At 41.1% G+C, this 18,614-nt stretch overlaps 1 pseudogene; it reads left to right on the top strand.

Moving 5' to 3' along the window:
* The window catches only part of LOC110303395 (large ribosomal subunit protein eL33-like), a 95,442-nt pseudogene that overhangs the window by 68,041 nt on the left and 8,787 nt on the right, over nt 1–18,614 (top strand).

The following is an 18,614-nucleotide window of genomic DNA, read 5'->3' as shown; positions in this document are numbered from 1 at the left end:
ACCACTAGGGAGAGCTTACACTCACAGCCTTGAGTCTTTTCTAATCAACATGAATATATTCATTAGGGCTCCATACTAATGTTGTAAATGCCTCTTAACTACCACCTCCCAACAGGGCTGTACCAGGAATAAAGTCTCCAGTAGATGTGGCGCTGTGCTCACACTGCAGCAGATGGTAGAGAAGGATGGCTCTCTACCATCTTTCCTGTCAAAATAAAGGAATAAAGGAAAGGCTGCTGCTGCTGTCTCATCCTGATCTGACACTCCCTGCTGCACACCTTAGGAGGGTTTCCCAAGGGAAGTAAGTGTCAAAAAAGTCAGAACATCGACCCTTAGAAGGTATGACGTTAGCCAAAGCTCATGTTGCTATTAGAACTACTTATACAAGAACGGGATTTCCCAGTGCCATCTAGGTACATAGATCTTAATCATGCACATTTGACTTACAGAACCTATCATTCACTTCTTCTCCTGGCAAACCCACCTCATTTACAAACACTCATGTCAGATGGCTTTCCACAAACCTTCATCCATTCCACAGATGCTTGCACAGCTGTTAGGTTCTGTAGGTACAAATTTTTCAAAACCTACTTTTAATATGGATTCTTTAATGCTTTTACCTCCCTTCTAGCCCACCACTCATCAGATGTAGTAGAAAAGAAAGGTTATTAGGATACAAGGGAGGTGGACATGTTTAGAAATTGTTCTTTGGAACAAATCCAATTTGCATTGTCAGGAAGCCAGCAGCTCAATTCACAGGAATCAGTAGCGGCACCTCAATCCACTCCCAAATACTTCATGAATATATCTGTAGTACAGTTTAGTAGTGTTGGGATCGCAAACTCAAATCATCAGTGGTGGCATGACCAAGTAGAAACAGCCAGGCCTCAGTTGAATCAGCAATAGTAAGCAGAAGTGACCAGGACCATCAAGAGAAGTTCTTTGTCGTGCCTTTCTCAATGAAGTGCAGACATGAGACCAACAATGTGTTGTAAAGCTAGTTATGTAAACCCTCATCACTGTCCTTGAGCCCTAAGGGTCTGTTGTCTGCTGTGTGGTGTGGGATGACTGCTGAGAGTAGCAAACATGACACCAACCTTGTGGAGTTCCTGGCTAGAGGAGGTGATGCAGAGAGATTAAACCATGAGATCAGAATCAGAGCAGTCTTTGAGGCAGTGATATCTCAAGCTGCCTCCACCCTCAGCATTGTCCTTTCCTGTTATAACAGTGGGCTGGCTGGTCTATGTCAATGTGATACAGTCTTGAGTAATTGGAGAAGAGGAAGTCTCAATTGAGAAGATGACTTTGTAAGATAGGTCTCTAGTCAAGTCAGTGGGGTATTTTCTTTATTAGTGACTGATGTGGGAGGGCCTAGTTTCTATAAACCTGGTCCTGAGTTAAACACACACACACACACACACACACACACACACACACACACACACAAATTGGGGAGGTCACTAAGCAGCACTTCTGCATGGCATCTGCATCATTTCCTGTCTCCAGGTTCCTGGTGTTCTTCTATAATGAACAGTGATGTTGGACACATAAGCCAAAGCAACCGTTCCCTCCTCAGTTTTCTTCTGCTCACAGCATTTCATGATAGCACTAGTGACTCTATGACAAGATAATCACTGATATTTGGAACTGTGGGGTCAATCAGCTTCCTGCCATAATAATAAGGGACTAAACCTCTGAACTGTAAGCCAGCCCCAATTAAATGTTTTCTTTTATAAGATGTGCTGTTGTCATGCTGTCTTTTTACAGCAATAGACACCCTAGCTAAGACAAATAAAGGATCTCACATATCCCAGGCTGCCCTTATACTTATACAAGCTGAAACTGAACTGGAACTCCTGATCCTTCTGCCTCCCCCTCCCAGAGTGCTGGGATTACAGGCATGTGTCATCACGACCAAAAACAACATAGTGATTGTTAGACTGTGCTCCCTAAGGGGCAGGCTTTTCATGCTTGCCAGCTGACACCACACCAAGGAGTTTCCAGTAAGATCAGACAGGCACCAAGCAAAACATCATCAGCTAAAAAGAAAACAGGAGATTCATCTGCTCTGTGCGTTAACTGGCACTCTGGGAGTTTTACCAATAGCATGGAAGGATGAGGAATTTACTTTATGCCTCAAACACATCCAGTCAAGTAGCAACCAGTGCACATGTCCATTGTTGATTTGTAAGAAGCACCAAAAAGCATCCTTGCTATTTTTAGTAGCCGTATCTGCTCAGGTTTGTGGAATCTTTTCTGTGTTTGAGTTGATCCACTTTTCCCTCTACCCTTATGTTAGCTGGTTGTAGCTCATAAATATCTCTAATTTATTGAACATGTTGGGGTGGAGATCAAAATGGGAACCATAGGGTCCAAGAGGTGGCTCAGGAGGTAAAGATTCTTGCCACCAGGACTAAAGACCTGAATTCAATTCCTGGGAATCCACATGACAGAATAGAGAACTTACTCCTCTGACCTGTGCACATGCACACACACACACACACACACACACACACACACACACACACACACACGAAGCAACTGTAATGTTTTAAAGACTGGCAACAGTTGATGAAAAGTTCTGTTATCTATTAGAGGCTCCATTCGCCTTTATTTGCTTCACTTTTGAAACATTATGTAATTTATCCCATTATATACAAGGTCATTTCCATAAAGTTATTTATTCATGCCCTTTATGTAATTTCAACTGAGAAACAGAGCATATATCAACATAAACATTATTATCCTACAGATAGATGTGGATAGGTAGCTTAAGAGTTATAGAAATTATTTCAGGATCATGAGGTTGTTTCTTTTATAAAAGTTGATTATAGTTCTGCTTTTCAAACAGTATCATCTCTCACAGTTAGAAATGGTTCAGGTACCCTTCCATCAATGGTGATCTGCCTACAAGATACAATGGCTCTGTAGTGGCACACACGTTGTGGAGAGACCAACTATTATCTGGAATTGAGACCCACTCCATGACATAGAACTCATGCCCAACATTTGTAGCCAAGAACCTGGGACTATTTGGTTTCCGGTTAGTTTCATGGCCTACATAGTCTCAGGTTCATAATACCACTGGAGATGTGTTGTGAATGGATTCTATATGAGTAGGCTCATGGATGTAAGGGAAAACCAAATGTTCTGCAAACACCCCCCCAAAAAAAACCCAAAAAGCAAAAAACAAAACAAAACAAAAACAAACAAACAAACAAAAAGCATCATTACAGCCAGGCATGGTGACTCATGCCTTAAATTCCAGCACTTGGGAGGCAGAAGCAGGCTGATCTCTCTGAGTTCAAGGACAGCCTGGTCTACAAATTGAGTTCCAAGGCAGTCAGGCTGTTACACAGAGAAACCCTGTCTCAACTTAAAACAAACAAACAAACAAACAAACAAACAAACAAACAAACCAAAAGACTAATGACATTCTGCTATACCTGTAGATTCGTTTTATGCTCAGCCAGCATCAGAGAGACTTTCTTCTGCAGCAGATGGGAAGAAATGCATAAACCTACAACTGGATAATGCAGTGTAAGAGTGTGCAGAGTAAGACACCTTGCAATTCTCAATTTTACATGGGATGTCTTCTTTAAATCCCTCCCCTCAGGGCTCAGAGAACTCTGCAGGAGACAGAAAGATTGTAAGAGCCAGTTGGAATCGAAAACACCAAGGAGACAAGACCTTCTAGACACACATAAGAACTTGGAGAGACTGTAGCAGCTTGCACAGGGTCTGCATAGGTCTAAGTCAGATGGGGTTCCAGTGCTGAGAAGGGAAGTAGACACAAGCCCTAACCCTTACCTGGAAGCTACCTCCAATTTATAACCACTAAAAGAGGAAAAATTAGTTTTCTCCAATAGAGTCTAATTGGGTACCTAACCACATGTAAGGGCAGACCCCATGTCTACAGTCTACCCAAAATAAACAAAATGGGCTCAGTGGTGTTTTGGGAGGTTGCTTGGCTTTGTTTTGCCTAGCAGTGCTTTTGTTTCTATAGGTTTTCTGTATATGTGGATGTGTGTATCTCTGCATCTGTATGTATTTCTTGTGTTTTTTGTTTGGCTTTCTTTTTCCTTTTTTGCCCCTCTCTTTTGGTTTGTTTCCTTTTATTTTACCTCATTTTATTTTTAGATGCTTGTTTCTTTTCTAATGAGAGAGAAAGAGAGAGAGAGAGAGAGAGAGAGAGAGAGAGAGAGAGAGAGAGAGAGAGAGAGAGAGAGAGAGAGAACCAGTTGGGTGGTGGGGTTGGGGAGAAAAAACTGTAATCAGAGTACATTGTATGAAAAACATCTATTTTCAACAAAATAAGTTAAAAGATAAAAATGATTCAAATGAGCACAGTAATTGCAACTAATTTAAGCTTTCACTCAACAATCACCCACCCATCTTTATCAATATTTGCTATTGTCCTGATGTATATGTCTTGGAGAACAGTTTTTCCTTGAAGCTGTAGTTACATGCAGTCATGGCTATGACTCCACTGTTCATTTATTTACAAGACACAGCTTCCATGAAGTACTGTGAAAGTTTTCAAAACTGACATAATATAAATATAGATTTTTTTCTCCTCCTCCTCCTCCTCCTCCTCCTCCTCCTCCTCCCCTTCTTGATGTCCCACAACTTCTATGGTTTGGCATATATTCTTATGTAGTAGAAAGTAGCATGATTTCCTTTTGTCAGCCCAGGATATGATTTTTCTGCCTAAAAGCTCTCCCTGAGAAATCCTCCAAGCTACATTGGCTCAAAACCATGTCTGGGTAGTCTTCTCTGGTGGGAACCTCAGGACATAATGTGAAGGTAATTCTATAAAATGATTTTGGTGGAGCTGGGAAATGTAAGTCAGTTGGTAGAGGATTGCCTAGCATGATTGCTTTACCATACATAATCCCCAGCACCATACAAACACATTTAGTCCTACCATTAAGGAGATATCAGCAGGAGTATCAGAAGTTCAAGGTTCTCTTTGACAGCATAGTGAGTTCAAGACCAGTATGGACTATAAGAACCCAGGTCCAAAAAAAGAAAAAAAAAAAAAAGAAAACAACAACAATGACAACAACATCAATGAACAAGCAAACAAACAAAAAACAAACAGACTAGCCTGGCAACAAAACTGTAGTGGGAGGAGCTGATACTAAAATCTGGTTCCCTAATTGTTTCTTGATTTGGTCAATAAAGAAGGTGGAAGATAATTGCTGGGTGAAGTTAAAGGTGAGACTTCCAGGTCCTGAGAGGAAGAGAAGGGACCCAGGGAAGGAGGGGCTTTTCAGCAGGTTTTGGAATGGGAGGCAGGCTACAACTATGCAAGATCTTGGGTAGCTGGAAACAACGGCCTCTGCCACCACCAATTGGCTGAAATCAGTTAGCTGATAAGAACCCAGCAATTGTGTGATCTGGCTAGTTTTAAAATAATAAAGCTGTCTAGTGTTTTTCTTCCATGAGGCTAAGGTGGGCAGGAGAAAGGAGAAAGCTGGGGCAATAGCTGGTGGCTTGGAGAAGCTAGCCTAAAAAGGGTGGTAGATTGTGGACAGCAGCTCCTGGATTTCCAGGGTTGGGGGATGGTTGAGATCCAGTTGGAGCTTGGGGAATGAAGAGAGTTCAGAGCCCTGGATACAGCAGAGGGCAAGGAGGAAGCATGTTTTTAAAATTACCTGCAACACATAACTCAGCAGATCATTCACTCCTCTGGACTCACATTGTAGACAGATAAAAAAAAAATGACTCTCACAAGTTGTCTTCTGACTGCCACACATTATGCAGTGACACAATCAAGTCAACATGTGTACATACACTAAATACATACATTTGGATGTTTTAATTAATTAATCTTGGTTTGTCTTCATGTTGGCTACAACCTGGGGTTATCTACACAGTTTTCCAGCTGTACTCAAAGAATTTGATTTTGGAAGATTTAGGCTCTGTAATTTTAGATTAGGGATGTTTCATCTCTTATCTAAATGTTTGGAGGCCATTATTTATGCTTAACACAAAACATTAAGCAATGAGCTATGTGGATAACTCAGTCACTAAAGTATGTGCCTTGCAATCATGAGACCCTGGTTTTAATCCTCACCAAGCCCAAGTTTAAATAAGAATGGTTGCAGTACTCATTCAGTGGCCACCCAACCTCACCTAATCAATGAACCCCAGACCAGTGGCAGACCCTGTATCAGTAAAGGTAGACAACGGACCATTGAGGTCTGCCCCTCTCGCAGCATAGCTATAACCATTTGTTCAGTGCTTGCCAGCTATTTCATATTGTTGCTGTAACATGCCTGCCAGTCTTTGACACAGAAAGATAACTCAGAGCAAGGTCATACCAATCACATTCCATGTTATCTTCATTAATCTTAAGAAATTCCACGGAGCTTTATGAACCATTATGTCTAAAATGGCTTGAGTCAGAGCCAACCACCAGGCAGCACTTCCTGCACCTGCAAATGAACTCATTGTGGTTTTTGTGGGTTTTTTTATTCCTTTATAGGTGACAAAGATGGATGTTCAATAACATGGCTCAGTGCCTGAATTCTTAGCTATGGTCCTGATTGCTCAGTATTAGGGTCTGCGTTCAATAAACTCTCCCTGTCTAATTGAGATTGGTGCTTGTATGATTTGTGGGGTGACTCCTGAACCCGAACAGGACTGGAGAGATGATTCAGATGGCTCAACAGTTAAGATCACTTTCTCTTCTTTTGGCTCAGTTCCCAGTACCCACAATAGGTGGCTCACAACTGCCTATGGTTCCAGTTCCATGTGTCTGATGTCTTCTTCTGCCCCATCATGTGTGACACACACACACACACACACACACACAAACCCATACATTAAAATAAAATTAAGGACCAGTCTGCACAGGTGAGCATGCAGACTGCGGAGGGTGAGCGAGCAGACTGCAAAAGCGACACAGTTTTTGGGAAAGACCCCATTTCCGACTACAGACATCCTGACACCTTCCCCGCCAGAGGAGAGGTGGCCTTCTGGGAGGGCTCTGACTGCCAGAGTGGGTTAGGGAGCCATCTTGTGTCCCAGGTCCCTCGGAGACCAGTTTGTGCAGGTGAGCACACAGACTGCAGAGGCAACACATCTTCTGGGACAGGCCATGTTTCTGGCCTTCATCTTCAGCCAGGAGGCAGGTCTGAGTGCCAGACCTCTGTGCACCTTCTCTGCAAGAGAAGAGCTTGCCTGTAGAGAGTACTCTGATCACTGAGACTCAGGAGACAGCTGGACTCCCAGGACTGCTGACACAGGCTAACAGAATCACAGGAGAAACAAGCTCCAGCCAGAGACAACTATAACAACTAACGCCAGAGTTTGCCAGATGGCTAAAGGCAAACATAAGAAACTTACTAACAGAAACTAAGAGCGCTCACCATCATCAGAACCCAGCACTCCCAACTCACCAAGTCCTGGATACCCCAACACACCCAAAAAGCAAGATTTGGATTTAAAATCATATCTCATGGTGCTGGTAGAGGATTTTAAGAAGGGCATTAATAACTCACTTAAAGAAATACAGGAGAACACTGCTAAACAGGTAGAAGTCCTTAAAGAGAAAACACAAAAATCCTTTAAAGAATTATAGGAAAGCACAACCAGACAGGTGATGGAATTGAACAAAACCATCCAAGACCTAAAAATGGAAGTATAAATGATAAAGAAAACCAAAAGCAAGACAACTCTGGAGATAGAAACCTGAGGAAAGAAATCAGGAACCATAGATGTGAGCATCAGCAAAGGAATACAAGAGATGAAAGAGAGAATCTCAGGTGCAGAAGATTGGACACAACAATCAAAGAAAATGCAAACTGCAAAAAGATCCTAACTCAAAACATCCAGGAAACCCAGGACACAATGAGAAGACAAAACCTACGGATAATAGGAGTAGATGACAATGAAGATTTTCAACTTAAAGGACCAGCAAATATCTTCAACAAAATTATATTAGAAAACTTCCCAAACCTAAAGAAAGAGATGCCCATGAACATACAAGAAGCCTACAGAACTCCAAATAGACTGGACCAGAAAGAAAATTCCTCCAGATACATAATAATCAGAACAATAAATGCACTAAACAAAGATAGAGTATTAAAAGCAATAAGAGGAAAAGGTCAAATAACATATAAAGGCAGGCCTATTAGAATTATACCAGACTACACCAGCACCGGGTACCTTGGGCGCAGAGTCTGCGGACACCCACAATGTCCCCACAGGACCCTCCATGGGATCTTAAGACCTCTGGTGAGTGGAACACAGCTTCTGCTCCAATCCAATCGCTCGGGACCCGAGACTGCATTAATTAGGGAAGCAGAAAACCTGGCCTGATCAAGGTCACAAGTTCCTTCCGGTCCATGCCAGCTCCATGGTACCTTGGGCACAGAGTCTGCGGACACCTGCAAGGTCCCCACAGGACCCTCCATGGGATCTTAAGACCTCTGGTGAGTGGAACACAACTTGTGCCAGGAGGCAGGCTCCAACGCCAGATATCTGGGCACTTTCCCTGCAAGACGAGACCTTGCCTGCAGAGAGTACTCTGACCACTGAAATTCAGGAGAGAGCTAGTCTCCCAAGTCTGCTGATAGAGGCTAACAGAATCACCTGAGGAACAAGCTCAAACCAGAGACAACTATAACAACTAACTCCAGAGATTACCAGATGGCGAAAGGCAAACGTAAGAATCTTACTAACAGAAACCAAGACCACTCACCATCATCAGAACCCAGCACTCCCACCCCACCCAGTCCTGGGCACCCCAACACACCCGAAAAGATAGACCCGGATTTAAAAGCATATCTCATGATGATGGTAGAGGACATCAAGAAGGACTTTAATAACTTACTTAAAGAAATACAGGAGAACACTGCTAAACAGGTAGAAGACCTTAAAGAGGAAGCACAAAAATCTCTTAAAGAATTGCAGGAAAACACGACCAAACAGGTGATGAAATTGAATAAAACCATCCAAGACCTAAAAAGGGAAGTAGACACAATAAAGAAAACCCAAAGTGAGGCAACGCTGGAGATAGAAACCCTAGGAAAGAAATCTGGAACCATAGATGTGAACATCAGTAACAGAATACAAGAGATGGAAGAGAGAATCTAAGGTGCAGAAGATTCCATAGAGAACATCAGCACAACAATCAAAGAAAATACAAAATGCAAAAAGATCCTAACTCAAAACATCCAGGAAACCCAGGACACAATGAGAAGACAAAACCTACGGATAATAGGAGTAGATGAGAATGAAGATTTTCAACTTAAAGGGCCAGCAAATATCTTCAACAAAATTATAGAAGAAAACTTCCCAAACCTAAAGAAAGAGATGCCCATGAACATACAAGAAGCCTACAGAACTCAAAATAGACTGGACCAGAAAGAAAATTCTTCCAGACACATAATAATCAGAACAATAAATGCACTAAATAAAGATAGAATATTAAAAGCAGTAAGGGAAAAACGTCAAGTAACATATAAAGGCAGGTGTATCAGAATTACACCAGACTTGTCACCAGAGACTATGAAAGCCAAAAGATCCTGGAAAGATGTTATACAGACACTAAGAGAACACAAATGCCAGCCCAGGATACTATACCCAGCTAAACTCTCAATTACCATAGATGGAGAAACCGAAGTATTCCACGACAAAACCAAATTCACACATTATCTTTCCATGAATCCAGGCCTTCAAAGGATAATAACAGAAAAAAAACCAATACCAGGACAGAAACCACACCCTAGAAAAAGCAAGAAAGTAATCCCTCTACAAACAAAAAAGAAGACAGCCACAAGAACAGAATGCCAACTCTAACAACAAAAATAATAGGAAGCAACAATTACTTTTCCTTAATATCTCTTAATATCAATTGACTCAATTCCCCAATAAAAAGACATATACTAACAGACTGGCTACACAAACAGGACCCAACATTCTGCTGCTTAAAGGAAACTCACCTCAGGGAAAAAGGCATATGTGAAAGGCTGGAAAACAAGTTTCCAAGCAAATGGTCTGAAGAAACAAGCTGGAGTAACCATTCCAATATCAAATAAAATGGATTTCCAAACTAAAGTTATCAAAAGAGACGAGGATGGGGCTGGTGAGATGGCTCAGTGGGTAAGAGCACCCAACTGCTCTTCCGAAGGTCCAGAGTTCAATTCCCAGCAACCACATGGTGGCTCACAACCATCTGTAACGAGATCTGGCACCCTCTTCTGGAGTGTCTGAAGACAGCTACAGTGTACTTACATATAATAAATAAATAAATCTTAAAAAAAAAAAAAGACGAGGATGGGCACTTCATACTCATCAAAGTTAAATCTACCAAGATGAACTCTCAATTCTGAATGGCTATGCTCCAAATGCAAGGGCAGCCACATTCACTAAAGAAACTTAGTAAACCTCAAGGCACACATTGCCCCTCACACAATAATACTGGGAAACTTCAACACCTCACTCTCACCAATGGACAGATCCTGGAAACAGAAACTAAACAGAGACACATGGACACTAACAGAAGTTATGAAACAAATGGGTTTAATAGATATCTACAGAACATTTTATCTTAAAACAAAAGCATACACCTTCTTCTCATCACCTAATGGTACCTCCTCTAACAATGACCATATAATTGGTCACAAAACAGGCTTCAACAGATATAAAATATTGAAATTATCCCATGCATCCTATCAGATCACCACGGACTAAGGCTGATCTTCAATAACCACATAAATAATAGAAATCCAACATTCATGTTTGTTGTGTCCGGCCAGTGGCTCACATGTCTGGGTTCTAGTCTGGAAAGGCATCTTGGAATCTGGAAGAGAAGAGGGGGGCTAGGCAGTGAGAGAAAGATGAAGCTAAGACAAAATTCTGATCAAAGCTCAATTTTAATGACAGCAAACACACTTTATAAAGAAGAGGGGAGGCCCATTCCTAGCCATGCAAAGTTCCTTTGAAGTAGACAGATCAACCTTCTAGTGGGAACTCCTGAAGATCACAGTTTGGTACTAACTCTGGAGAACCAGTTCTGCCTCAGGCAGGTTCTGCCTTAGGCAGGTAGTGGCACATCAAAGGAGAGGGATGAGAAGCAGTACAGCAGGTGGCTCCCCTTAAGCAGCAGATGGTCACAGCCAGCCTTGCTAGGCTGGAAGGAGGTAACACATATTGAAACTGAACAACATTCTACTCAATGACTCCTTCATCAAGGATGAAATAAAGAAAGAAATGGAAGACTTTTCAGAGTTTAATGAAAATGAAGCCACAACATTCCCAAACTTATGGGAGACAATGAAAGCAGTCCTAAGAGGAAAACTCATAGCTCTGAGTGCCTCCAAAAAGAAACTAGAGAGAGCATACACTAGCAGACTGACAGCACACCTAGAAGATCTAGAACTAAAGGAAGCAAATTCACCCAAGAGGCATAGACTGCAGGAAATAATCAAACTCAGGGCTGAAATCAATCAAGTGAAAACAAAAAGTACTATTCAAAGAATCAACCAAACCAGGAGCTGGTTCTTTGAGAAATTCAACAAGATATATAAACCCTTAGCCAGACTAACTAGAGAGCACAGTGACAGTATCCTAATTAACAAAAACAGAAATGATAAAGGAGACATAAAAAAGATCCTGAGGAAATCCAAAACACCAGCAGATCCTACTACAAAAGGCTATACTCAACAAAGCTAGAAAACCTGGATGAAATGGACAACTTCCTAGACAGATACCAGGTACCAAAGTTAGATCAGGATCAGATTAATAATCTAAACAGTCTCATTTCCCCTAAAGAAATAGAAGCAGTCATCAATAGTCTCCCAACCAAAAAAAGCCAAGGACCAGATGGGTTTAGTGCAGAGTTCTATCAGACCTTCAAAGAAGACCCAATTCCAACTCTTCTCAAACTCTTCCACAAAATAGAAACAGAAGGTACCCAATGGTATTCATTCTATGAAGCCACAATTACTCTGATACCTAAACCACACAAAGATGCAACAAAGACAGAGAACTTCAGACCAATTTCCTTTATGAATATCAATGCAAAAATACTCAATAAAATCCTCGAAAACAGAATCCAAGAACACATCAAAACTATCATCCATCATAACCAAGTAGGCTTCATCCCAGGGATGCAGGGATGGTTTAATATATGGAAATCCATCAACATAATCCACTATATAGACAAACTCAAAGACAAAAAACACATGATCATCTCATTAGATGCTGAGAAAGCATTTGACAAAATCCAACATCACTTCATGATAAAAGTCATGGAAAGATCAGGAATTCAAGGCCCATACCTAAACATAATAAAAGCAATATACAGCAAAGCAGTAGCCAACATCAATCTAAATGGAGAAAATCTCAAAGCAATCCCACTAAAATCAGGGACTAGACAAGGCTGCCCATTTTGTTTCTACCTATACAATATAGTACTTGAAGTCCTAGCCAGAGCAATTTGACACCAAAAGGAGATCAAGGGGATACAAATTGGAAAGGAAGAAGTCAAAATATCACTATCTGCAGATGATAGTATATATAAGTGACCCTAAAAATTCCACCAGAGAACTCCTAAACCTGAAAACAGCTTCAGTGAGGTATCTGGGTATAAAATTAACTGAAACAAATCAATGGCCTTTCTCTACACAAAGGATAAATGGCTGAGAAAGAAATTAGGGAAACAACACCCTTCACAATAGTCATAAATAATATAAAATACCTTGGTGTGACTCTAACTAAGGAAGTGAAAGATCTGTATGATAAGAACTTCAAGTCTTTGAAGAAAGAAACCCAAGAAGTTCTCAGAAGATGGAAAGATCTCCCATGCTCATGGATTGGCAGGACTAATATAGTCAAAATGGCTATCCTGACGAAAGAAATCTACAGATTCAATGCAATCACCATCAAAATTTCAACTCAATTCTTCACTGAGTTAGAAAGGGCAATTTGCAAATTCATCTGGAATAATAAAAAATCTAGGATAGCAAAAACTATTCCCAACAATAAAAGAACCTCTGATGGAATCACCATGCTTGACCTCAAGCTGTACTACACAGCAATTGTGATAAAAAAAAAAATCTATGGTACTGGTACAGCAACAGACAGGCAGATCAATGGAATAGAATTGAAGAACCAGAAATGAACCCACACACCTATGGTCACTTGATCTTTGCCAAGGGAGCTAAAACTATCCAGTGGAAAAAAGACAGCATTTTCAATAAATCGTGCTGGCACAACTGGCAGTTATCATGTAGAAGAATGCAAATTGATCCATTCTTATCTCCTGTACAAAGCTCTAGTCTAAGTGGATCATAGACCTTCACATAAAACCATGCACACTGAATTTTATAGAGGAGAAAGTTTGGAAAAGCCTCAAAGATATGGGCACAGGGGAAAAGTTCCTAAACAGAACAGCAATGGCTTGTGCTGTAAGATCAAGAATTGACAAATAAGACCTTATAAAATTGCAAAACTTCTGTAAGGTAAAAGATATTGTCAATAAGACAAAAAGGCCACCAACAGATTGGGAAAGGATTTTTACCAATATTAAATATGATAGGGGACTGATATCCAATATATACAAAGAGCTCAAGATGGCGGACTCCAGAAATTCAAATAACCCCATTAAAAATGGGGCACAACCCATGGAAAGAGTTACAGAGATAAAGTTTGGAGCTGTGAAGAAAGGATGGACCATCTAAAGACTGCCATATCCAGGGATCCATCCCATAATCAGCTTCCAAATGCTGACACCATTGCATACACTAGCAAGATTTTGCTGAAAGGACCCAGATATAGCTGTCTCCTGTGAGACAATGCCGGGGCCTAGCAAACACAGAAGTGGATGCTCACAGTCAGCTATTGGATGGATCACAGGGCCCCCAATGGAGGAGCTAGAGAAAGTACCCAAGGAGCTAAAGGGAACTGCAACCCCATAGATGGAACATTATTATGAACTAACCAGTACCCCATAGCTCTTGACTCTAGCTGCATTTGTATCAAAAGATGGCCTAGTTGGCCATCTCTGGAAAGAGAGGCCCATTGGACTTGCCAACTTTATATGCCCCAGTACAGGGGAATGCCAGGGCCAAGGGGTGGGGAGTGGGTGGGTGGGGGACTGGGGGGGGAGTGTATTGGGGACTTTTTGGATAGCATTGGAAATGTAATTGAGGAAAATACCTAATTAAAAAAATGTTAAAAAAAATGGGGCACAGAGCTAAACAAAGAATTCTCAACTGAGGAATACGGAAGGGCTGAGAAGCACTTGAAAAAATGTTCAACATCCTTAATCACCAGGGAAATGCAAATCAAAACAACCCTGAGATTCCACCTCATACCAGTCAGAACGGCTAAGATCAAAAATTCAGGTGACAGCAGATGCTGGTGAGGATGTGGAGAAAGAGGAACACTCCTCCATTGCTGGTAGGATTGCAAGCTTGTACAACCACTCTGGAAATCAGCCTGTCAGTTCCTCAGAAAATTGGACATAGTACTACCGGAAGATCCAGCAATTCCTCTCCTGGGCATATACCCAGAAGATGTTCCAACTGGTAAGAAGGAAACATGCTCTACTATGTTCATTGCAGCCTTATTTGTAATAGCCAGAAGCTGGAAAGAACCCAGATGCCCCTCAACAGAGGGATGGATACAGAAAATGTGGTACATTTACACAATGGAGTACTTACTCAGCTATTAAAAACAATGAATTTATGAAATTCTTGGGCAAATGGATGTATCTGGAGGATATCATCCTGAGTGAGGTAACCCAGTTCTAAAAGAAGGCACTTGATATGCACTCACTGATAAGTGGATATTAGCCCTTAAACTTAGAATACCCAATACCCAAGATATAATTTGCAAAACACAAGAAAATCAAGAGGTTTGCTTTGTATTATTTCTGTTGTTATTGAAGATCAGCCTTAGTCCATGGTGATCTGATAGGATGCATGGGGCAATTTCAATATTTTTGTATCTATTGAGGCCTGTTTTCTGACCAATTATATGGTCAATTTTGGAGGAGGTACCATGAGGTGCTGAGAAGAAGGTATATCCTTTTGTTTTAGGATAAAATGTTCTGTAGATATCTGCTAAATCCACTTGTTTCAGAAATCCTGTTAGTTTCACTGTGTCTCTGTTTAGTTTCTGTTTCCTGGATCTGTCCATTGATGAAAGTGGGATGTTGAAGTCTCCCACTATTATAGTTTGAGGTGCAATGTGTGCTTTGAGCTTTACTAAAGTTTCTTTAATGAATGTGGCTGCCCTTGCATTTGGAGCATAAGATATTCAGAATTGAGAGTTCATCTTGGAAGATTTTACCTTTGATGAGTATGAAGTGCCCCTCCTTGTCTTTTTTGATAACTTTGGGTTGGAAGTTGATTTTATTCGATATTATAATGGCTACTCCAGCTTGTTTCTTCGGAACATTTGCTTGGAAAATAATTTTCCAGTCTTTCACTCTGAGGTAGTGTTTAGGAAGCAACTGAAGTGCCCTATAGAAGAACAGGCTGAAATACAAAACTGGAATACTACTGATGCATCAGCTACTTGGCTACACGACAAGAAAAAACCTACAGAATGGTAAAGGAAATATTGCTAAAATATTTTTGTAATATTTGACATGTAATCATTACATTTAGTCAACAAATTCTGATTTCTAGATAATATAAAGGTTTTTTTGTCAATTCAGAAAGAAAGAAAGAAAGAAAGAAAGAAAGAAAGAAAGAAAGAAAGAAAGAAAGAGAGAAAGAAAGTCAAGAAGAAGGAAGACCAGCGTGTGGATACTTCATTCTTCTTTAGAATAGGGGACAAAATACCCATTAAAGGAGTTACAGAGACAATGTTTGGAGCTAAGACAAAAGGATGGACCATCCAGAGACTGCCTCACCTGGGAATCCATCCCATAATCAGCCACCAAATGCAGACACTATTGCACATGCCAGCAAGATTTTGCTGAAAGGACCCTGATATAGCTGTCCCTTGTGAGGCTATGCCAATGCCTGGCAAATACAGAAGTGGATACTCACAGTCATCTATTGGACCCCCAATGGAGGAGCTAGAGAAAGTACCCACGGATTGGAGGGGGTCTGCAACCCTATAGGTGGAACAATATGAACTACCCAGTACCCCCCAGAGCTCATTTCTCTAGCTGCATATGTGGCAGAAGATGGTCTAGTTGGCCATCATTGGGAAGAGAGGCTCCTTGGTCTTGCAAACTTTATATGCCCCAGTACAGGGGAGCTCCAGGGCCAAGAAGTTGGAGTGGGAGTGTAGGGGAGCAAGGAGGAGTCGGGGGAGGGTATAGGGGACTTTGGGATAGCATTTGTAATGTAAATGAAGAATATATCTAATAAAAATTGAAAAAATAAAATAAAACTAATATTTTTTAATTCAAAAAGTGAATAGCTCTTGAGGAACAACACCCAAAATTATCCTTTGACTTCCATGAACATTTACAGGCATGCCAACAGACACACACAGACACACACACACACACACACACACACACACACACACACACTTTCCTACACACTAAAAGTGAGTAACTTTTTTTTTTTTTTTGGTCTTTTTGAGACAGGGTTTCTCTGTGTAGCCCTGGCTGTCCTGGAACTCACTCTGTAGACCAGGTTTGCCTCAAACTCAGAAATCCCCCTGCCTCTGCATCCCGAGTGCTGGGATTAAGGACGTGTGCCACCATGCCCGGCTGCAAAAGTGAGTAGCTTTTAGTGCTGCATTTTCTCCATGAAAGTATTTGTAAAACTATAAGCTTAGGAATACACGTTATAGATAAGGACTTACCTTAAAAAGACAACAAATTAAGACCAGAAAAATGATATGACTAGTCAAGATCATACAATGCCCTGGCCTTACTAACCTAGGTCTTCTGCTACCAGAAAACAAAAAGAGTTATGACTTACTAAGTAGCTATCTCGAGCCAAGCATACAACAGTGTTCTGAGGGAAGTGCTCTCACATTTACTTTAGAGGTGGGAGGGATCTTTGAGAGGTATTGCGGAAACACATACCCCACATTACATGAACAGAGGTTTTTATGTGGGGTATGTGTTTTCTCAATACCTCTCAAAGATCCCTCCCACCTCTAAAGTAAATGTGAAAGCACTTCTAGAACCCATGCTTGAAATCACTATTAATCTTACTCCCTTTATAAGATTATGTACACATATACACAACTGCAGATATATGAACATACATGTAGATATGATAAACCAATAAGCAAGATGAAGTATTATTCACACACTTTTGAGACTATAGTAATTCCATTCTAATTGTGCATACCAGTTGTGGGGGTGGGGCAAAGCAAGTGGGGGCCTGGCATCCATGTTATCTTCTTAATGCTGTCTCTTCCTATGCTACAAAAACAGTGAAGCTAAAACTGCGTTTTCCAGGCTCCTTTGCAATGAAACTCCTGAATAAGATTCAGATTCCATCAATCAAATACAGCAGAATTGGAGTAAGGCCAGGCCTCTGTTGCCCTGGCTGGCACACATGGTTATGGAGACATGTGACTCTACCACAATAACATTGGCAGTCATACTAGTCTAGGCTGTGGTCACAGCTTAGAGGTTCTCAGTGTCAGTTAAGGGCACATTCTCAAAGGCACAATGTGAGTCCAGACCAGTAGCAGCTGTGGCTTCTCGCTGTGGTGACTTCTTGACTACTGTGGTTTCCTAGTCTTGCTTGGTGGTTTTCTGTAACTGTTGTAGAAGTGGTGGTGGGGGGTGATTTGTAAGATGGCAGAAGACACTCAGGTATAGTTTGTTAGACCTGTTAGGAAATAATCTGTGGGAAATTTAAAAAATAAAGCAATTACTAGAAGAAGAGAACGGTACCCAAATGTTTCTACTTTAATTAAAAAACCGAGGCTGGGTAGTAGTGATGTACACCTTTAATGCCAGTACTCAGGAGGCAGAGGAAGATGGATTTCTGTGAGTTAGGCCAGCCTGGTCTACAGAGTGAATTCCAGGACAGCCAAGGCAAAGCAAAGCAAAACAAAAAAGAAAAGAAAAGGAAAAAAAAGAAAAGAAAAGAAAGAGAAGTTGACAAAATAGGAATAAAACAGAAAGGCAAGTTCAGAACTAGAAGAGATTAGGTATGTTTGAGGCAGCACTCTGTTCCTACTATGAGGGAACTCTTTCTACACACTTAAGGAAACAGAGAGGCTTCACTGTACTTTCAATGACAGACATTCTAAAGACCTGAAAGAAGTCCTGGACCCAAGACAGTAGTAGCACCCAAAGAGGGAGAAAGATGCTGGGGGACCTCTCTCCTCTTGGTACTATGTGGTTAGTACTTTCACACAGGGAAAAAAAGGCCCCACAGCATCATCAGGCCAGGAGCCCAAGATTCTCTGCAAGTTACATTCTAGGAAAACTAAGGACAGGTGTCATAGGACAGACTATACACAGAAACTGGTCACCTGAATATCGCTAGGATATGGGAAAGAAACTTTAAATCAGGACCATGCACACTCTGGGAATTGAATATTTTCTGTTTGGACCTGGAGTCTACAAAGAGACTTTTGCACAATCTCCAAACAGAACATTTCTCTGGACACTGGGGAGGACCCACCTGAGGGACAGGACTTGCATTTATAATTAGAAT

The sequence above is a fragment of the Mus caroli genome, unplaced genomic scaffold (assembly GCF_978045245.1).
Source record: "Mus caroli unplaced genomic scaffold, Mus_caroli_1 scaffold_9, whole genome shotgun sequence".
Lineage (NCBI taxonomy): Eukaryota > Metazoa > Chordata > Mammalia > Rodentia > Muridae > Mus > Mus caroli.
Note: the sequence above shows the minus strand (reverse complement) of the source record. Positions and strands in the feature narration are given on the sequence as shown.